The sequence below is a fragment of the Hemiscyllium ocellatum genome, chromosome 9 (assembly GCF_020745735.1).
Source record: "Hemiscyllium ocellatum isolate sHemOce1 chromosome 9, sHemOce1.pat.X.cur, whole genome shotgun sequence".
Classification (NCBI taxonomy): Eukaryota; Metazoa; Chordata; class Chondrichthyes; order Orectolobiformes; family Hemiscylliidae; genus Hemiscyllium; species Hemiscyllium ocellatum.
Window position 1 is genome coordinate 100,605,487 of NC_083409.1, and position 23,323 is coordinate 100,628,809.

A 23,323-nucleotide genomic window follows, 5' to 3' on the forward strand; every position below is an offset into this window, starting at 1 on the left:
TTGATTATTATAAATACCCAATTAGCTCAATGGTGTGAAGCAAATCTGTCATTCTTATTTGTCTGGTCCACGTGTGACTCCAGCCTCACAGCTATGTCATTGACCCTTCACTTCCCTTTGAAATGGCTGAGCAAGCCACACAGTTCAAAGGCAATTAGAGATGAGCAACAAATGCTGCCCTCACCAATGACATCTGCATCCTACAAATGAATGAAGTTCAACTCTGGATCAATGAGTCATGAATGTTTACACTCAGCTGATGGACTGGCCAGAAGAGAAGTTAGATCACTGACAAGAGAGCAGTTATTGTATAAAAATTGTGGCTTCTATCTTTTATCCACAGAAACATTGACAAAAGTCTGAACTCTGTTCCAAACTTGTTGTGGATGAAAACTTTAGTCTTGTGATTGATAGATTTTTGTTTGGTCAGGGGATACAGGGAGGGAGGAAAGTCAGGTAAATGAAGCTGAGAGACTGTCAGTTTTAATTTAACTTTGTGGAGGATCGTAACTGCATAATTCAAGAGTAAATCGATTGTGGATATAGGATCAGTAAGCTTTGCACGGCCAGGAATGAGAGGTCATGTCAAAAGGGAGACATAGCCTGAGTGAGAGTATAGTTTGGGAATTTGGATGCAGCATGGGAATTTGTCACAGAGGGCAAGAGGTACTTTTCGCTTGTTTGTTTTTGGCTCATAGTTTGTAAGATTTGTTTAACAAGATAAATTGAAGCTCAGGATCAGGGGCCCAGCACAAAAGAGTGACATCAGAGTAAACTCTAAGTTAATTAGTCAAGAGATGTGGAATTGTACAGCATAGAAACAGACTCTTTGGTCCAACTTGTCCATGCTGACCAGATATTTTAAATTAATCTAGTCCCATTTGCCAGCATTTGGCTCATATCCCTCTAAACTCTTCCTACTCACATACCCATGCAGATGCCTTTTAAATGTTGTTACTGTAGCAGCCCCCATCACTTCCTCTGGCAGCTCGTTCTATACACACACAATGGTGGATGTGAAAGTTTCCCCTAGGTCCCTTTTAAATCTTTCCATTCTCACCTTAAACCAATGCCCTCAGGTTTTAGACTCCCCCCCCCGGAGAAAAGAGCTTGGCTATTCACCCTTTCCATGCCCCTCATAACTTTTTAAACCTCTGTAAGCAACACCCCAGGAAAAGTAGCCCCAGCCTGTTCAGCCTGTCCATATAGCACAAACCCTCCAACCCCGGCAACATTCTTATAAGTCTTTTCTGAACAATTTCAAGTTTCACATCATTCTTTCTATAGCTGGGAGACCAAAATTGCATGCAATATTCCAAAAGTGGCCTAACCATTGTCCTGTACAGCTGCAACATGACTTCCCAACTCCTATACTCATTGCACTGACCAATAAAGACGAGCATACAAAACATTTTGTTCATTGTCCTATCTACCTGTGATTCCACTTTCAAGGAACTATGAACTTGCACACCAAGATCTCTTTGTTTAACAATACTCCCCAGAATCTGAGCATTAAGTATATAACTCCTGCCCTGATTTGCCTTTCCAAAATGCAGCATCTCACATTTATCTAAATTAAACTCCATCTGCCACTCCTCAGCCCATTGGCCCTTCTGATCAAGATCCCATTGTACTCTGATGTGACCTTCTTCACTGTCCACTACACCTCCAACTTTGGTGTCACCTGCAAATTTACTAACATCCACGTCATTTACAGAAATGATGAAAAGCAGTGGACCTAGCAATGGATGCTTGTGGCACAACCGTTGGTCACAGGTCTCCAGTCTGAAAAGTAACCCTCCACCATCACCCTCTGTCTTCTAACTTTGAGTCACTTCTGTATCCAAATAGCTTATTCTCCCTGTATTCTGTGTGATCTAGCCTTGCAAACTCGACTATCATGCAGAATGCCCGAATGAAGTCCATACAGATCACAGCCACTGCTCTGCCCTCATCAATCTTCTTCATCACTTCATCAAAAAACTCAATCAAGTTAGTGAGACATGATTTTCCACGCACAAAGCCATGTTAACTATCCCTAATCAGTCCTTGCCTTTCCAAGTACATGTAAATCCTGTGCTTCAGGATTCCCTCCAACAATTTGCCCACCACTGATGTCAGAGTCACCAGTCTATAGTTCTCTGGCTTTTCTTCACCACTTTTTGGTTGGTGATAGCTACTAATTTGACTATCTATTATTGGTTACTTTCAGATTTAAGGTAAATGGGGAAATATTTACCAAGTACAAACAATTCCAAAGTTTTTAGAATTCAAATTAAGAGCCAGCTAATTAAAATAGAGATGCCATGCCAGGTGATGTGGTGTAATTGCATGATGTGGGAGTAAACCCGAAATGTTAATTCTGCTTTCTCTCCACAGATGCTGCCAGATCTGTTGAGCATTTCCAGCGGTGTCTGTTTTTGTTTCTGATTTCCAACATCCTCAATTCTTTAGTTCTTCTACATCAGGTGCAAATGTTGATTGCTTGAGGAACCCTGGTTCTAATTTAAACTGGAGTCTGAGCTTTGAAACCATAGCACATCAGGGTAGACAATATTAAAAATCACACAACACCAGATAATAGTTGAGCATAATCAGGGTGGGGAGGAGTTACCTGCACACTGTATTTCAGAAGGCAGTGTCACTAACTCCGTCATACAGACAAACTACCTCGAATTCAGTCAGTGAACTGCTGAAGGAACCTTAGCCCTTAAGCTCATCCAACAGATTTGAGATGCTTACTACAAAAACAGAAATTACTGGAAAAGCTCAGCAAGTCTGGCAGCATCTGTAAGGAAGGGTCCTGTGTCACTGAACCTGTAACGTTAACTCTGATTTCTGGGGGGATCCAAGATGGCGGCGACCCAGCAAGACTGAGTCCACAGTGCTCTACCCAAAACTTGGGAAAAGCGGGCTATCCACCCCCACCACACTCACTAAACCATTTATAATAGTTGTTAACCTTAAATAGTTACCTATTAGTACATTTAAATAGTCTAATACTAGCTGGAAAATGAGTAAAGGGAAGGGAACAGGCGGCTCTAAGAAAGCAGGGACCCCTCCCCCACCCTCTCCCTCTTCAGCTGCAACAAAGGTGTCTTCAGCTATTTCAGGAGAGTTACCAATGAAGATGAGCTTTGAGGAGATGTTTGCCAGGTGGGAGGCGAAGATTGATGCTTTTATCGATGAGTCTCGGCAGAGCAGAGAAGCACTATCAGCCGAGCTGCAGAAGCAGGGCAGAGACATTCAGGAATTGGAGTGCCGAGTCAGAGAGGTGGAGTCGAAGGCCGCAGCCTCAGAGACTGGGATAAAATCAACAGCCGACCACATCCGTTTTCTCGAGAATCGAGTCCAGAACCTAGAAAACCACATTGATGACCTCGAAAATCGATGTCGTAGAAAAAATATTCGGTTGTTGGGCCTGCCCGAGCAGGAAGAGGGAGGTCAGCTGACAGCATTCTTAGAGCATTGGCTGCCACAACTTTTAAATCTGCATAATGGATCAGGCCAGGTAAGGGTAGAATGGGCCTACCGGGTCACAGTACGTGGGCCCGGCTCAACCCAGCGCCCACGCCCGGTCCTGTTCCAGCTGCAGAGCTATAGGGAGAGGCAGATGCTCCTGGAAGTCTCAAGAAATCTGGGAAAAGATCCCCAAGCTATGACCCACAAAGGATCCAGGATCATGCTGTTCCAGGACTTCTCCCCAGCTTTGGTCCGAAAGAGGAAAGCATTCGATGAGGCGAAGAAGCGTTTAAGGGACTTAAATATCCAGTACTCCTTACGATATCCAGCGACACTACGCCTTAGCCACGAAGGATCCATATATAACTTCGGATCACCGGAGAAGGCTAAGGAATTCTTGGACTCTCTTAAATAAACTGTAAGAGATTGTGGACGCTGGTCTGCCTTTCCCATTATTTTGGTTTACATCCCTTCATCTTTTCTTATCTTTCCCCCTATGTGTGTATGTATATATATATATGTTGGGGCGTTTGGTTAATGTTGATGGGGAGAGGTGGTTACCTTATTCTATTTTACTTCTGTTTTTAGGAGCGGGGTTGTTTTTCTTTCCCCTGTTATTTTGTGGTATTATATTTAAGTATTACATGTTGAGATTGTAATCTTATAGTTATATATGGTATTAATATTCCCAAATATATTTAGATGTGGGTGTGGGTGGGGGTGGGGTGTTCACTGTTAACTCTAGCTTTATATTATATTTGAATTCTCCTCATTTTATTGAGGAACACCTGGGTCAAGGGTGGGGCACTGGTTGGAAGAGGATAAGATGGACTGTGGGAGAGGAAGTGACGCTCCCTGGGAACAAGGGAGAAAATCTCCAATTCGGAATGTTTTATATTTTTTATACTTAGAAAGAGTTTTTTGTTATATTGTTTTGAGTGTATCAGAGAGTCTTTACTTTTGTAAATCTTGTATGCTCCATGCTCGGGATGTTCTAGATAGGGTTTCCCCTCCCGAGGGGTCTCGGATCTGTCCAGATGATTATGGCTGAACAGTCGGTTAAGTGGTGCACCTGGAATGTCAGGGGGAGTAATTCGCCAGTTAAAAGGAAGAAAATATTATCAAATCTTAAGAGGGAGAGAGTTGATATAGCTCTCCTACAGGAGACACACCTGTCGGATAAAGAACACTTAAAATTACGACAGGGCGGATTTGATCAGGCCTTTTTTTCCTCTTTTAATTCAAAAAGCAGGGGAGTCGTTATCCTTGTCCGGAAGAACTTCCCTTTGAAAATTCTAAATCAGATAAAAGACGAATCTGGACGATATATTTTGATTAAAGCCCTCATAAATGGAGAGGAATATGGGATCTTAAATGTATACTGCCCCCCGGCACACCCCTTTAAATTCATAACGGAAGCTTTTTCAAAACTGATGGCCTTTGGTGCCCGTCATACAATTATAGGGGGAGACTTTAATTGTATTATGGATCCGGAAATAGACAGGATTCCCAAGAGTGCCGCTGGAGTATCTCCCAGATCTAGACAACTGGCGGACCTGAATAAAGAATTAGGATTGGTAGATGTATGGAGATGTCTCCATCCACAGGGTAGAGATTTTTCTTTCTACTCTAATCCACATAAATGTCACACAAGAATTGATATGTTTTTTGCCCCATCGATTTTTCTAAACTCTATAGCAACCTGTAAAATAGGTACTATAGCAATCTTTGACCATGCCGCTGTATACATGGAAACTAAGGTAAAGAACAATGGGACATCTGCTCGGCATTGGCGTATGGACCCCTTCCTGATAAAAGATAGCAAATTTTTAAAGTACTTCTCCCAAGAACTTAAAACTTTTTTAGAAATTAATACTGGTACGGCTAGCAATCCGTCAATGATGTGGGAGACCATCAAAGCTTATGCACGAGGTTTGATCATCTCCTATTCAGCGACTCAGAGGAAAATGAAGGGAGAGCAACAGCGTCTGCTCGAAGCTCGCCTAAAAGCAGCCGAAACAGCATACGCTGATAGACCTTCTATCACAAAATTGCAGAGGATTACAGCTCTTAGGACAGCTTTAAACACCGCGCTTACTCAAACGGCTAAAAGGGAAATATTATTTGCGAAACAAAGATTATATGAATATGGCGACAAACCGGGTAGATACTTAGCATTTCTTGCAAAGAAAAAGAAAGCCCCTCAAACTATTCCGACCATCAAGGAAAGTACAGGTACCCTGACTCATGATCATAAAAAGATCAATGCGACCTTTAAAGAATTTTATTCTGAACTATATAGATCGCAGGATTGTGAAGATAGGATTAGGAGGATGCAGTCATTTTTTAAAAATTTGACCTTCCCGGGCCTGACTCCGGAACAGATGTCGGCCCTAAATACCCCTTTAACAGTCCAAGAAATACTTGAGGCAATTAGGCAACTTCAGAGCGGAAAAGCACCGGGCCCGGATGGTTTTCAAGCTGAATCCTATAAAGAATTTACAGGAATATTGGTTGACCCACTTATGGATATGTATAATTTTGCGCATAGTCAGGTCTGTCTCCCGCCCACGCTGAAAGAAGCAAATATTTCTCTTATCCTCAAAACAGGAAAAGACCCAGAAGATTGTGCATCTTACAGACCAATATCCTTACTAAATGTAGACTTTAAAATTCTCTCAAAAATGTTAGCACTAAGACTAGAAAGGGTACTGCCATATATTATAAAGGAGGACCAAACGGGATTTATTAAGGCCCGCAGATCATCCAATAATATCAGAAGGGTCTTGAATATGATCCAAGCCTGTCATCAGGGAAAGATACCAGGAGTAGTAATTTCATTGGATGCGGAAAAGGCATTTGATAGGGTTGAATGGTCATATTTATTTTATACATTGGAAAGGTTTGGCGTTGGACAGGTGTTTACCAAATGGGTTTCAACATTGTATAATGACCCCAAAGCACTAATGGGTTAAGATCGGATGGCTTCAGTGTGGGTAGGGGCTGCCGTCAAGGATGTCCTCTCTCACCATTGTTGTTTACACTGATAATCGAACCATTAGCAGAAGCCATCCGGACTGATCCTAATATAACGGCCCCGAGGATTGGTACAGGTAAACACAAAATTACCCTCTGTGCAGATGACGTTCTCTTATTCCTCAGTAATCCTTTAATGTTAGTGCCTCGTCTAATTCAAGTTATTAATACATTTAGTGCATTCTCAGGCTATAAAATTAATTTTTCAAAATCGGAAGCCATGCCAATGGGTGGTCTGGCTATGATACCCCACTTAATGGACGGATCCCCTTTTCCCTTCCGTTGGTCCCTGGAGGGCTTCTTATATTTAGGTATTTTTATCACGCCAGTATTTGATCAGCTGTATAGGGCTAATTTTGTACAATTAATGGAAAGGATAAGGCAGGACCTCCAGCGATGGAGAGACCTTCCGATTTCCTGGCTAGGGAGAATAGCATTAATTAAAATGAATGTTCTGCCCCGTCTCTTATATCCTATGAGAATGCTCCCGCTGATGCTGCCAAGGCTAGCCCTACGTAAATTATATGGCTGGTTGGGCTCCTTTATTTGGAACCATAGACGGCCCCTTATTAAGCTGAAGAAGCTACAGCTTCCACAGGCAAGGGGAGGACTGGACTTCCCAGACTTTAGGAAATATCAGTTAAGCTCCCTACTAAGTTACATAGCTGATTGGGTTTCATCTGATCCACAATCAATTTGGCTGGATATCGAAGCCTCCCAAGTAAAATACCCACTTATTAACCTTTTATTTTCAGATAAGAGGAAAATCATTACAGACCACTGTAAAAATCCCATAATATTAAACACAATTAAGGCCTGGAATATAATGCAGCAAAATGAGGGTAACTCACATAAAACATCCCCCCATGCACCAATAGTAGGCGCATGGGGATTCCAACCGGGGATTACAGATGCCACCTTTAAACTCTGGAGATCCAGGGGTATCTCATGCTTAGGGGACCTATTTAAAGATGGGATCCTGATGTCCTTTGAGCAGCTGCGTCTGAAATTCGGAATACCTAATGGGGATCTCTTTCGATACTTCTAAGTTCGAGATTATATACAGAGGAAGACTACATTAATAGATAGTCTTTATAAATCAGACAGAGAACGTAATGTCTTACGACCAGCGGGGGCATCCTCTGTTAGTACTATATACCATTTGCTACATGATGGAGTCTCAGGAGACATGGATGACCTGCTTAAAACATGGGAGCAGGACTTGGGGCTAGAAATCTCTGAGGATATGTGGAATGACATTTGGGAAAATGCTAGAAGAATTGCTATCTGTAACAGAACTCAGGCTATCCACCTAAAGATACTTCATAGGGCCCATATAGCTCCGGCTCGACTGGCAAAATTTAAGGCAGGAGCATCTCCAATGTGTCCTAAATGCGAAATAGAGGTGGGTACTCTTGTACATTGTCTGTGGACTTGTCAGAAAATCCGCAGATACTGGACTAAAGTGGCAAATACCCTGACAGAAATTTTAGGAACGGAAATTAGGGTGGACCCTGTATCTCTCCTTTTGGGCTTTTCGAACCTCTCATCTCTGGATATGCATGGGAAGAGACTATTTTCTATTCTCTCTTTCTGTGCAAGGAAAAATATTTTGGTGAACTGGGTGGCTGAGGGCCCCCCTGGACTTTCAAATTGGCACAGATTAATTATGGAATATATCCCCCTTGACTTCCTCACAAATATGGTGCACCGAAAGACTGAATTATTTTATAAAATATGGCAGCCCTTTTTGAATTATATAAATGCAGATATTTCGGCTATCCTAACAAGGGCTTTTATTTAGTGAAGATTTCAGACCGGGCTGCTCCGGGGCCCCTTGGGAGAGGAATCCTGCGCGAATACGGGTTTTATTATATTTGATGTTTATACATTCCGAGCATGTAAGAGACTTAGGTATACACTCTGGTTAGTTATAGGTTAGATTAGTAGAAAGTTGAGTTTTTTTTTCTTTCTTTTTTTGTTTCTTTTTTTTTCTTTTTTTGTTTTCTTTCTTTCTCTTTTCTTTGTTAAATTATGACTATTGTGTATATGATTTAATTGTACATCAATGTTTGTATTTGAGAGTTTTGTTTATTTTTGTAAATTTGCAAAAATGTTAAATTTCAATAAAAATATCTACAAAAAAAACTCTGATTTCTATGCACAGACGCTGCCAAACTTTCTTCTCCAGCAATTTTGTTTTTTGTTTTTGATTTACAACATCCGCAATTCTTTCGGTTTTTATTTGCTATACAACCACTTAAGAAAAGGCCTCATTTTAACGTGATCTAAAAGACAGCATTTCTCACAGCATAGCCCCGCAGGGTCAACTTGGATTTTTAAACTTGCATGGAACCCGAATCTATACCTTCGGGTATAAAATGTGAGAAGACTATCAATTGAGCCATAGCCAGGAAGTAGAATCACAAAATGGTACAAAACTGTACAGCAGAAATGAGGTGATATTGGACAATCGACCATCTGAAATACTGCGTAGAAGAGTAGGTCTGCAGCAGTGTTAACAAGTAAGCTTTGGCAAGTAAGCATGGAGCAGCCTGTTTCACTGAGTGTATCTCTGAATATATTCTTGTCTGATCAGTCCCCATCATTTGTACTGATATACCTGTTTCAGGAAGAAAACATGAATTTTAGTTATTAAAGCAAAGGCTCCCAAAATATTAATTTCAGTGGGCAGCATGCACACCTCAGAGACATGTTATGAAGGTGTAAAGGTCCTGTACCTTTAAGAGAGTTTGAAAGTTCACAAGGCCTGCTGGACACAGCTCATGTTCTGAACAAAATAACAATGTAACACTTGGTCGAAACAGCTAGCAGCAGCTGGGTTGCCATGAGACAAGAAACAAATTCAAATTCAGCCCATCAGTTTAAATTATGCCCCAAGATACCAGAATCCAATCAAATTTGAATTTAGTGTTTTTAAAAGATAGGTTTAAGAGAAAGGAATTGTAAATAGTTGTTGGTTTTAATAATCTCTGTTGGATTTAAAGAATAACGTTGTTAATTTTTACTTTAAATAGTGACCTCTGGGATAAGTCTTTGCCTCTTGAATTTTAACAGACTACAGCATGGGTAAATCTTTTCTGTGTTGCTAGTTTAAATTAACAGAGGGGTTTACCCCGCATAACAGTTTGGCGGGATTTGAACAGCTTAGGGGCTTTTGTCCACGATTTGAACAGGTTTAGACAGATTTGAATAGATGTGGGGTACGAAAAAGCCCAGTAGATTTAAACACTTGCAGGTTAGTGTCCTTAATCTTTAAATAAAATGTAGGTGAGGCAATTTGTTTAATTTCAGTGACTTGTGGTTGGTTAATTTAAAAGTGAGAGAAATGGCTCTTAAAATTGCTAAAGAGGTTCTGGTGTTTGAAGATGATTCCCAAATTTGCCAAGAAAGAGAGAGAGAGAGAGAGAGAGAAAAGGTTCTTAGCTGAGCAAAGAGAGAGAAGAAGAAAGTGAGAGAGGAAAGGAGAGAGAAGAAAGGAAGAGACAACAAGAGAGAATGCGAATTGAGAAGTTGCAACTTAGACAGAAAAGCCAAGTTAACAGGATGGAGATTACAAGAGAAGGTTGTGATATATACAAATATGTCAACACTTTTCCACATTTTGATGAGAAAGATGTTGAAGCCTTCTTTATTTCATTTGAAAAATTGGCTGGGCAGATAGAGTGGTCCAAGGATTGATGGGTAATGCTAGTTCAGACTAAACTGGTAGGCAGTGCTAGTGGGGTTTGTGCCGTGCTGTCAGATGAGGGGTTAAGAAATTATGAAAAGGTTATGACATGGGGTAAACCCCTTATTTAAACCAACAACACAGAAAAGACTTACCTCGTGCTGTAATCTGTTAAAATTTGACAGCCAAAGACTTATGCCAGAGGTCACTATTTAAAGTAAAAATTGACAACTTTATTCTTTAGGTCCAACAGAAAATATTAAAACTAACAACTATTTAAAAATCCTTTCTCATAAAGTTATTAATGTTTCCTTTATATAGTGACCTCTGGGATAGTTCTTTGCCTCTTGAATTTTAACAGATTACAGCATGGGGTAAATCTTTTCTGTGTTGTTGGTTGAAATTAGCCAAGGGGTTGTACCTTTAAGAGTGTTGAAAAGCCAGCAGGCCTGCCTGACACAGCACAAAGTGTTCTGAACAAGGTAACAATGTGACATTTGGTCGAAACAGCTAGCAGTAGCTGGGTTACCATGAGACAAATAAAAATTCAAATTTGGCCAATCAGTTTAAATTATGGCCCAAGATACCAAAATCCAATCAAGTTTGAATTTAGTATTTTGATAAAATTAAAGTCAATGAAATGATCTGATGTTTTGCAATATAAAACCAGACATTTTTGAACAGTTGAGGGAGAACTGCCAAAAGGCTAACATATGTAGGCTGCTAGCTCAAGAGCTCTCTGAGAGGGACCTGCCTGTGGAAGGAGTTTGCACAGCAGAACATTGAAACCAACCAAAGGAGACTCTACAAAGGAGATTCGGCAAAGCTGACTGGTTTTGAAACATGAATGATTTTCTTTTGTAAATCTTAATCAGGATTTTTTTATCGGATTAGTATTATAAGGTGGGAGGTAAAAGATAGTTTTAAGAGAAAGGAGTTGTCAATAGTTGCTGGTTTTAATATTCTCAGTTGGACTAAAATAATAAAGTTGTTAATTTTTACTTTAAGTAGTGACCTCTGGGATTGTTCTTTGCCTCTCGATGTTTCACAGATTACAGCATGGGGTGCATCTTTTCTGTGTTGCTGGTTTAAATTAGCAGAAAGGTTTACTCCGTGTCGTAACAGTCTAGGGAAAAAGGTTAGGGAATAAAGAAAAACAAATTATGCAATCTTTTCATTATGATGGTTCATTTTTTCTAAAGGGGGGGGGGGGGGGGGTGTTATGCAGATGTAGAGATCCTGTACCTTTATGAATGTTGCAAGACCTTTCAGTTTTCACTGCCAGAAAGTGGGTCACGTGAAGTCACAGTGCTGGTCATTAAGAAAGACACTGTGGGAAAAGATGTAGTAAAAGAAGCGAAACCAGTGGCATTACTGAAAGTAGTAAAGGAAACCCCAAGAAGAGCTGAGGAGCTACAGGAGAGTGCACAGCCTAGGCAGGGGCTGGGTATGGAGTTATTATTTGTCTCTATAAAGAATTTGCCTCTATGGGTAAAGTTTACTCAGAAAGGACAGGGAGAGAAGGACAGGAAGTTATAATTTTGAGAGATACAGTATCTCACCAGTCGCTGATAGGAAGAGAGGAGCGAATGTGCACTCTTTTTGATCTGCTACCTAAAGATGTGGTGATTTGTGGGATAGATGGACAGAAATTTAGTGTTCCCTATTGGAGTGCCAGCTCAAGACTGGGGAAGTAACAGTGGGAGTGATTGACAGTGGGAGTGTCAGTTCCTGGAATTCAGTTTGTTCTTGGGAATGATTTAGCAGGGTCCAAGGTGGAAGTGACACCACTCGTTGTGGAGAAGCCCAAAGAAGACCAAGAAACTGAGGAGTTATAACAGACTGTGTAAGAACCAGATTCCACTATCATAAGTCACAACATGAAGCAAAAACTAAAGAGAAAGATGAAGGATTTGAGGTTCAGTTAGTGGACACCCTATTTGATGTAATGGTGAAGGAAAACCCTGAACAGGCAGAGGGTCAGACAGAAGTGTTTAGTCCTGAAAGGCTAAGGGACTTACAACTGAAAGACAAGATGATAAAAGATATATATGTAGATATGTACTCCGAAAAGGAGGCAGAGGTTGAATCCGAGGGTTATTATGTGACAGATAGATCCTAAGATGGAAATGGAGACCACAGCAGATTACTGCAGAGGAGAAATGGCTGGAGTGTATCAGATTGTGTTGCTGGTAACATACAGACAGGAAGTGATACGGGTAGCACATGAACTACCTGTCGGAGGTCACCTAGGAATACAAAAGACTCAGGCTAAGGTTCAAAAACATTTTTATTGGCCTGGAATGCATAAGGGTGTGGTTAACTTTTGCTGTACGTGTCATACATGCCAAATGGTAGGTAAGCCACAGGCAGTAATGAAGCCAGCACCTTTGTTGCCAATTCCTGCATTTGAAGCACCTTTCATGTGGGTTCCAATTGATTGTGTAAGTCCCTTCCCGAGAACTAAAAGTGGGAACCAGCACTTGTAACCATAATGGATGTCTACCAGATTTCCGGAGGCAATTCCATTACGGAGTATCAAGGCAAAAAGGGTGGTAGAGGAGTTAGTAGCTTTTTGCACATGGTATGGGCTATCTAGAGAGGTTCAGTCGCACCAACTGTCAAAATTTACTGCTAGACTGTTTAAGGAAGTTATGGATAGCTTAGGTATACAGCACTTTAAATCCAGTGCATGTCATCCTGAATCTCAGGGAGCTTTAGAAAGGTGGCATCAGATCTTGAAGACCATGTTAAGACCATACTGTCAGGATTACCTGAATGATTGGGATAAAAGTATGCCATTTGTATTGTTTGCCATTAGAGATGCCCCAAACAAATCTACTCAGTTCACCACCTTCGAGTTAATATTCAGGCATGAAGTGAGTAGCCCTTTGAAGTTAATTAAAGAAAAATTGATAGGCCCAAAGTCGAAGATTTCATACTTAAATTATGAATCCGAAGTGAGGGACAGAGTAAATTGAGTAGGTGAGTTAGCTAAGCAGCACCTAAAGAGGACACAATGTAGAAAAAAGCAGGTGGCAGATTTAAGGTAAATGGGGAAATATTTACCAAGTACAAACAATTCCAAGGTGCTAGCGTCTTAGTACTATTACCAGTGATCCCTTCAAAGCCGGGTTTAGTGGTCCCTATCAAATTGAGAAAATGTTGAGTCCGGTGAACTATCTAGTAAAGATGCCAGATAGGAAAAAATGGTATTGGGTATGTCATGTGAACATGTTGAAACCGCATTATACTAGAGAGAAAGAACTAGAGAAACATTTGTTAATTACTGGCCCGTAAAGTGAGGAATCAAATCCAGTTGGTGTGGATTTTGATGTGCCTCAAAATAGATTTTAAAAAACGAAGACGTCCTTGAGGAGTGGGATAGGTTAGTAAACTATGTGACTCAGGAGCATAGAATGCAGTTGAAAAGTTTGTTACTGCAGTATAACGACATATGTAAGAATGAGATGGGGAGGACTAATGCTATTGTATATGAAGTAGACGTAGGGAATACTGCTCTGATAAAACAACACGCTGTCAGCTTAATCATTTCAAAGCCAGACAGGTCCACATGGAGGTGCAGGCCATTGAAGAGGATATCATCGAACTAAGCCAGAGCGAGTGGAGTTCGCCGATCGTCATAATTTCCAAACCAGTGTTGAGACGGAAACCGAATGGTCTCGTCTCTACGTGTTCGTTGGAAGGAGAGATCAAACCGGCTAGAGTTTGGAGCAAAAACACCGTTTATTACAGAATCAAAACTGGTACACTATACAACAAATTCAAAAGCATGCAAATTCGTTGGAGAAGGCGTTCTGTCTCTCCCTTCGGATCTGGTGCAGTTATACTTCACGCTTCCTCGAGTTCCCGGTCAGGTTCCCCTTGTTCGGCTCTTTCATTGGTCGGTTCACCTGTCTGTGAAGGGATTAGTGTCTCTATTGGCTGCCCCGAGATACCTGTCCCACTCCTGCTGTGCCGAACAATGGGTAGACATCCTGGGTTCGGCAGTTTCCGATCTTGTAAATTAAAAGTTTATTGTTGGAAGGGTTTCCTCATTGCCATGTGTCTGGCTGTCTGGGCGTTCACAATAGTTCTCCATAGTTGAATATACAGATATTATCATTTAACATAGGACCCGAATGAGTTTGACGTCAGCGGGGGCATTAGCAAGTACTTTATCAATCAAGTGTGGTATCGGTGCGATTTACACTATCCGATAGTTACCGGTTTCCTTTATTAACAATGAGAGTGTAGCAGGATGATCTGAAACTGACGGACATGTTCTAATCCCCCGGGAATGTGGCCCCAGGCAGGCAGTCCTGCAGTGGCTGGGTTTACTTTACATGGCTGTGTTTTAGCTGGTATCTGACAGTGTCTGCTTTAATAATGGTGCTCCCCTCCCTAGCCCCAATGTAGGTACCCCGATAGCAGATTCTCCCCAACATTCCCTCCCTTGGCCTCGAAAGAGGCCACACCCCCTTATCCTGTAAGGAACGCAACCCCACGAGGCGACCGGTGTCCGGTGTTGTATCGACCAGACTCACCGGTTCTAAGGAGACAGTCATATGGGGATGAAGGGTGCCCTGAAAAACGCGCCGCTACACAGTTAAGCAATAGATGGTCACAGCTGCATGCTAAGCTAAACTAATAGTTGAAGTAATTGAGGCAGTGTCTGCAGAAATAACGAAAAGCACAGGATTAGACAAGCATTGCAATAAGTCATTCAGAGCTGGCGAAATGTACGCGAGTGCGTTAGAATGAGTAAGCCATTTAGTAAACACAAGTCTGTAGTCCAAAGAGCCGGCAATTGTAAGTAGGTGTTGTAAGTTTGGAAAGGGAGTAGGAACAGCCTGGTACCAGCAGTTAGGTACCCGCTAGAGATCTGAAACCCAGTGTGAAACTGTAGTGTGCCCCGGTGGTCCCGTAGATCAGTATGCTCCAGAGAGCAGCAGTGCTGTTCAACCGTCCGACACGGATGCAAGCAGGCAGAAATCTCATCAAATGGAGACGAACGGAGGCCACGCGTTCCGATGTCAATGCGCGACTGTGCCTGTCTTAGGTTGTCCCTCGCCCGAGGGATCTTATCCGTCATTGGCTAACCAGTCGTGCTGCATTGAGTAATAGATGGCGACATCCATTTCACCACCCCAAGGACAGGCATGGGCAGCTCAGTAGCATGGTCAGTGGCCTCCGAGGGTGGCTGAGGGCAGTCAGGAATACTGGACAGTCCGCAAAGGCCGCCTGTGAGAACAGCAGTGTCTCAATTGCCAAGGCACACAGTACATTTCACCCACCCGCTGTTATGGAAGGATCAATTCACATATCCCCAATTTAAACGGGCAAAATAAATAAGTGGGGGCTCTTTGGACAACCAGGCTGCAGTTATCGTACATGAAGATGAAAAGTTAGTCATGAGTACAACAGGATCAGACGAATTCGAAAGAAAGTCATTGAGGGAGCTGACACGCACCGGTGAGATAGGATTTACTACGCCCGAACCGCGAGCTTATGCAAAGGCGGTACTATAGCAATGAAGAAAAGAATTGGGAGGTCCCCACTCGCCAGCCCTTATCGCAACCAGCCGTAAGCAAGAAACCCGGTATCATGGCTCACGAGCGGACGTCGCATTACAGCATGTATTGGATGTGTCCCTGTCTGTTTGTAGGAGGTCACACACAGGCTGTCGTGTTGTTGGAGTTGGTGGCAGCGGCGTCTCCCGGTGGAGCTCAACGGATGGAGGTCCGGTTGAAAAGTAATGATACCTTATCAGCTTTAAATCAGTGAGATGGGGCTGTGGGAATGCAGTAAAAAGGAGTCCCCGCATCACCAGGGTGATATATGGCAGGGTCAGTCAGGAACCATGTGACTACTATGGGAAATAAAGTGTTGTGTTGTAAGGGGTCTTTGGGGTGGCATGCCTGGGAGACCGGAATGGACAGGAGGCAGTCCCCAAAGTCTCCAGTCAGTACTCCTGAACATAAGGTCTGTGCTCATGTGGACTGTCAAATGCAACCAGGAAGAGTGTACTCAACCATTTGTGTAAGAGGAAAGGGGGCAGATATAAAGACCATGGTGAAAATAATGACGGTAGTGTGAAAGCCTTAACTATTCTTATGAGTCGCGGACCTGTATGTGGCAGTATTCCACAAAAAGGAGTCACATGAAAATAGAGAGAACTCTGTGTGAGGTAGAAGGAGTGGTTTCATGTAAGGGAAAGGGTACAACTTTACACAAAGGTAGTCAGAGGGATTCGTGATCTCAAATCAGAGAAAAAAAAGGCTCCCCAGCACGGGCTGCCACAAAAAGGCAGTCGAGGCAGGGGTAGCCAGATTATACTGTAGGTGTTTTAATGTTCATCGAATTACGAAGAGGCAGAGGAAAAATGTAAAAAACGTAATCATGACACTGGTCCAGTGTCGGTGAGGTAATTGCGGGGAGCAGTCACGCAAACGGTGTCAAGTCGCAATATTCTGACAAAGTTAAAATCAAGTGTGCGCATAGTGTGGAAGACAATTAGTAGGATAATCCGTGTCCATTTGAGCAGCAGCACTACACGGGGTAGATGAAAGTCGGGACACTGATATAAATGCAAGATAGTACGAGTGGCAGTTCTGACTCGGTAGGAATGTATACTAGCAGCTGCAGGAGCGCAGGCGCCTGTATGTTTTAAAACGCAATGTTTGAAGTGTAGAAACATTCGTCCAGGAGTTGTGTCGAAAAAATAGAGTAAGTCCCTCGAGAGGGAAGTGGGATTGGTAATATTGAGAAGGGAACTACAATAGACTGCATAGGGGAAGGCCTACGGTACGCCTTGATACTGCGCGGTAAGGGGTGCAAGCAATCTCGATTTGCACCCCGGGGAACTGCCCGTGCTCAGGGCGCACAACCAATGGGGTTGTCGTAGGACAATCGTTTGATGAGTCACCCATGGAGACCGTTTAGGATAAGGGTCATTAATGTGGAAATGATGAGGATCCCCATCAACTCTGTGGCAACAGGACAATAGAGCAGGTAAATTTCCACCGTGTGGTTAGGGAAGACACAGCGCAGGAGATCGCCCTAACCTCTCAGGGCGCGCAGCGTAAGCCTCAAGGCGGCCGGGACCCTGTCTAGCAGGCAGGGCGGGGATTTTCGCCCCCAGACACTTGGGTATGATATTGGAGCGAACCGCGACTGTGAGGCAGACAGTATTGGTAACATCGAGAAAGGCACCTATACAATGGAGAAAGACCAATGTAGATAAAAAGGGGTTGAGTCACCAGCTGAAGGGCACAAACTTATCCTGGCGGCTATTTGCCCGCTCGAAGCGGAGTCTATGATAAACCAGGTGGACCTCCCAAGAGAAGGCCCAATGAAGAGTTTAGACAGCAGAATAAAGTACCAGAAGAGCAAAGATATCAGTGAAACAGAGCCATGTCGGTGTAGAAGGGCAGCAACCCCAACTCTACGTAGAAACTGTGCCAAGGCGGGGTTGCATGATCCCGTCTCTTTCTGCACCTCCCCGTCAGGTCCCGTCTCATCGAGTGACTTTAGGGATATATTAGGTTGCGCCGACCTGGAGCAATGAGAGAAGTGGTGCGTGCGGTGGCCTATGTGTTTCCAGCCAGCTCAGTATAAGAAATGATGATGATGATTATGGAGAGGGGACAATGTAAAAACTCTGGGCAATTAGGAGATTTGCGGTGGGACGAAATTGGACTGTTTGCCTGAGGGGACTTGTCCCCCCAAACAAGATACAAAACGAGAGGTGCAAGTATAATCCTTGTGTATGCAAGAATCTGTGTGTGTGTAGGGCTGTGTGGCATAGACAAAAGAGAATGCGCAGGTGCTGCGGGCATATCGGACTTCATCCCTGTGTAAAGGAGAGGGAGAGGGAGAGTATCATAAAAGGATGGTCAGACAGGTCAGGACAGAAATTGTCTGAGTAGCACTTTGCTCCGTTTGACACTTGAGGATTTGATCAGTTTGAGGGAAGTAACAGCCTTTAAAAGATACCCCGGGAAAAGGATCATAAAGGAACCTGGTGACCCTGCCGTTCTCAGTGCGTACCTGTGCGTCGCAAAAGATATGAACAGATGAATTGGCGAGGAGCACTCGCAGCTGAGGAGACTGAAGGATTTGGGCAGGGCATGAGGGTTGGGAAGTCCTGGTAGCAAACTTCAGGGAGCATGAGACTTTGGAAAGAAGATGGGACGCAGAGCAAGGCAGTAGAAGCATAGTGAGTGAAATGCCCTAATGGAGAGATGAGGCCAGAAGATGAGTTACTGTGTCCTGGTAGAAAACCTCAGGGAGCTTAAAACCTTAAAAAGAGATGGAGCGTAAGGATCCGCGGACCTTCTATTCAGCAAGACCCAGTTGAATTCATGCAAGCTGAATGAAAGACAGAACTAAGACGACCTCAGATCCGGCGGTGAACATAAAGTGTGTGGGTTTGGGAGAAAACGATGAAGGGGCGTGCCTATGGCGTTGGGGAATGGGGAGCGGGGTTGTAGGATAGGGCAGTACAATCGGCAAGAGGAGTCTGTACGAGATTTCAATGGGAAGGTTTGGTACTGACTGGCAGTTACAGGTTGCATGTTCAAAGCATTGGAGAGTGTAGCCTCAGACAGGTAGACTGGCTGGCATCTTCAACCCGCATGGTTGCCAATACCCGCTTCAGGGACTGGAAATGGCCGTGTCTGTGGCAGCAGTAGCTCAACCCTCCCTAGCCGCAAAGTTGAGGAGGAGGGACAAGTAGCAGGAGGAAATTGCTTTAAAATGAGCGTCCATAATGCTTTAGCGAATGAAAACATCTGTGGACTTGGGAGAAAAGATAAAAATGGGTTCGTGAGAGGGGCAGAAAAATGTGGAGGGCATAGACGGAAGAAGGAGTAGGTGGGCCCCCCCTCGTTCTTGGCACTTTGTGAACACGAAGGGAAAAGGGATGGCCTAAACACCCATGCCGGTGGACGAAAAGATGAGTGAGCGGCCGCGAGGCAGAGAGATGGGCCAAGCACCCTGCTGGGTGCTGAGTAGCACGTCCTAGCTGGAGGCCTGAGGCCTGTGACCAGCGGGGGAAAAAGAGAGAGACAAAATAAGTGGGCTGGGGGATATTCGGGCAGTGGGACGGCCAAACACTGGACATACAAAACGTTGTAAATGAAAACGCACAATATGGTGATACGGCAATGCGCATGTTGTCGGTCGGGACGTTAGAGTTAGAAAGGTACAACCTGTCAGAGAAGATGTGGTTAGAGGCATGATTCATATCGACATCCCAGTAACTGAAGAGGACCTGTTCATCGAGTAATCCCCTGGAGTAGGGCAATGACGCTTGAGAGACCCATCGCGGTAGTGGTGGCGCGGTAGTTGAGCTAATAGGGTGGCGGAACGTCCGCAGGCGAGCAGCCCCTTCTAGACTGTGCAATCCTGACAAGAGTGAGCATTCGCGCCAAAAGCGAACGGGCACCGCCCCAACTGAGCGTTCGCGCCAAAAGTCAGCTGGCCCCGCCCAACCTGAGTCTTCGCGCCAAAAGCAAGAAAGCCCGCCAAGAACTAAGGTGACCCGCCCAGAGAAGGGTGACCCGCTAAAACTAGGGTGAGCACGGGACACCCCGGGATTTACCGTCTTAGGATTCCACAACCGTAGTGTTATTAAAATAAAAGCTCAACCATCCCTTCCTGTGCCCCCTCCCTACATTCAGGTATTCCTTTCCAAGTATAAGAGTAATTAAAAGTGATAGTGGGGGGACAAGCGGCATTTAATCCTAAAAATCAAGACGAGACTATGGAGAAAAATCCCAGACCGTTAAGTTATCAATCCCAAACCGCTAAGTGTAGAGAACAACACTCACGTACACCGACACCAGTAAAACTGCTTTCGGCTGCTGGGCGGCTTCCCACGGTCCCTGTCCGTCACTCAGGCTGTCGGTGCCGGTCCACTGTACACCGAGACCTGGGATGAAACATCTGTTGCGGCACCTCCGTTCGCCACGTCTGTTAAAAATCACTGCACTCACTCACTCACTCCCTCTCTCACCGGGCCGGCCCCACACTGGTTTTCATCCACATACATGCCAACCCACGCATACTGTCGGTGTGTCCGTACTCTCGTCTCAGCCTGTCGCAGTCCCTTGTCCCCAGTTTTAGTGACATGTTCCGGGGCATTACATACTCGCAGAACCTGACAATCTGTGCGAAACCGTAGCCGAATACCGGTTTCTATAATCCCGAATAAAGTCGGCCTTACAAAAACACGTCACTGCTTGGTGTTCAGTAAGAAGTAAAGATTACAACCTGTTGGGAAGGATGTAATTGGAAGCATGATGTATAATCTCCTGTGTGTTGTTGTTGTGAAAGGACAAACGATTGATTAAAAGGCTGATTGTGAAGCAGTTTTGTAGTTGTGGGTGGACAGAAGTTACCAATCCTAAAACAAATCAATGTGAGATTGTAGGGAAGTCCCAATCGAACGAGGCACGGACCGTGAGGTGCAAGGAGGAAAACTTACACAGTCGATCCCCAGTAAAACTGCTCTTACTAGTTGCGCAGCTCACCATGCTATCCCCATCTGTCATGGGCCCGTCAAGTAATCGTTGTGGTTCTCTATTCTTAGGCAAGACCCATCCACCCCTTCCTGTCTATCCCGCGTCCTGGGGCCCTTTTCCATAATCCCTTGGTTGTTTCCCCCCGATGTCGGGGTCTGCCACGTCTAGACTCAGGGTGTCTATAAGAGGGTGAGCCAGCTGGGAGTGTGGACCCCGCTTGTTGCACCCTTTCCCTGCCGCAGTGGCGGGCTTTATGTCCTGTCCGTTTACAAATCCAGCATGAGTCATCTGTCTCCATATCGCATCTATAAGAATTATGTCCATTTCGCGACACTTCCAACAACGCCCGGGTAATGGATCTGTCCTTCCCCCCTTTCGTATCCCAGCGGGCGGCCCGGTCGATCTACTGCGGCCAGGCATGTGGTACTGAGGACTGCCCGCCCTGCTAAGGGAGGGCGAGGGCAATAGCGCCTGGGCGTAGGGCGAAGGGGAACTACACGGCTGTGGAGCCGGAGGCATAAGCCCCTGTGCTGTGCCCTTCGTCTCCAGCAGTAGAAGAACCTTTTCGAGTCGCTCTATAAGTTGCATAGGCAGTTTGGAAGCCTGTCTCTCAGTTTCCGCCTTTTCTGATGCTCGGCACCTGGATAGATAGTGGTGTGTCTATGTTTTGCCCTGGTCCTCCGGCACTGAGTGTACCCCCACAAGGTCATTCAATTTGCTCTGTACTGGGGCGGGAAGTTCTTCCATTAACCCCCGTTGAAAATGTGCTATTGGCAAGGAGGAGCCATTGGGCCTTTCCCCTGTGCCAGTCTTCCCAAGGTCCGTGGCCCTCACCAGATATTCATGTACACCGTCCCCGAACTTTAGCCTGAGGGTGCCCAGCGCATCCAGAGAAGGGGGCGGTGGACTGGGCTTGAGCAGTTCAGCTGGGGCAGGGTGTAGGATAGTGGGCGTGTGAGGGGTGGGGGAAGGGGGTAAAGTGGAGTCTGGTTGGGAACCCACTCGGGTTCATACTCCGGGAGGGGGTCGCGCTCGCTCTGACTGGGCGTCTCTGTGAGCGGGGCTGGCAAGTGGGTCAGAGACCTTACTAAGAGCTCCCGTAGGGAGACAGAATTGTCAGCTGCCTTAGCAGAAGGCCTCGACAGATTGAAAAGAACTTCCTTCTTCCCATCTCTTTTCCCATGTAAGTAGGTGTGGAGACTGGTTTGGAAGTTTTCTGAATGTACTGGTGTGAAAAAGGGCTGGTGAGTAGCAGGGAAGCAGCCCTTGCGCCGCCACAAATTGAGGTTGTTGTCGATGTAGCGGAGTGTCCACTGGGCCTCTTTGGTGGTGTTTTCTCTTAGCTGTGCACGAATCCCGTCTAGCACCTTTCCCATAAGGGGTTGAGGTGCCGGGGTGTTCGGGAGTGAGGTGTACTCGGTGGTGTGTGCATCAGCTGAAATGGAAACAGCAGCAGTGAGGTGGTGCAACTCTAGGGCAGGGGCGTCCGAGATGACTGGGGCCGTGGTGGAGGTACAGTGGCCCCCTTGCCACTGTGGGTTCAATGTTACTAACAGTGTCGTCTTCCACCCCAGGGATTTTCCGGCGGTCGGTGGTGCCCAATCAGTAGGGGGTTTCCCTAGGGCTATTGTTTGCCGCACTGAATAGTGCGGCGAGAGTAGGAGACCATTTAAAATTTTGGTCATTAGCGCCGTATCTGTGAAGGTCTGTTTTAGTCTCGTCAATATCAGGTCCTTTTGGGCGGGCGCTTGGTTAAACACTTGATCCAGTGCTGTCTTGTGCACTGTTACACTGTCCAGTAATAACTGGGCATGCCAAGTTACGTCTGTGCCGACCGTGAGGTGCCACCAGGGCACTCCGGGGCGTAATGGTCGAAATTGGGTCATTTTTGGTGGTCCAAAGTTCAAGTCCCCCATGACGGATCTCACCTGGTGGGTACTGCTTTAAACCCAGTGCGTTTTTCAAAAGCCTGACCTTCGCGTGGCAGATTTCTGCTCTTAACAACCGGTCTAAGGCAAACGCCTGTGCAGGTAAACCCTATTCAGGAGATGAGATCCGCCCTCTGTCCCCTTATGATGCTAGCAGCGAGTGTGTCTATCGATAGTTGTCAGAGATAAAGTGCTTACTAAAAAGAAAGGATCCAATCAGTCAAGTGCAGTCAGCGCTGTATTAATTAATTTCAGAAAGCGTCCAGGCTCCGTAAGCCACGCTTTTACCTTAACTCAGAAAGCTGCGTCCAGGATCCGAAATCCACGCATAAACTTAACTCAAAAACCGCGTCCAGGATCCGAAATCCACGCATAAACTTAACTCAAAAACCGCGTCCAGGATCCGAAATCCACGCGTAAAACTCAAACTCAAAAACTGCGTCCAGGATCCGAAATCCACGCATTAACTTAACTCAAAAACCGCGTCCAGGATCCGAAATCCACGCGTAAAACTCAAACTCAAAAAGCTGCGTCCAGGATCCGAAATCCACGCATTAACAACTCAAAAACCGCCTCCAGGATCCGAAATCCACGCGTAAAACTCAAACTCAAAAAGCTGCGTCCAGGATCCGAAATCCACGCAGTAAGTCAACTCAAAAAGCGCGCATTAACTTAAG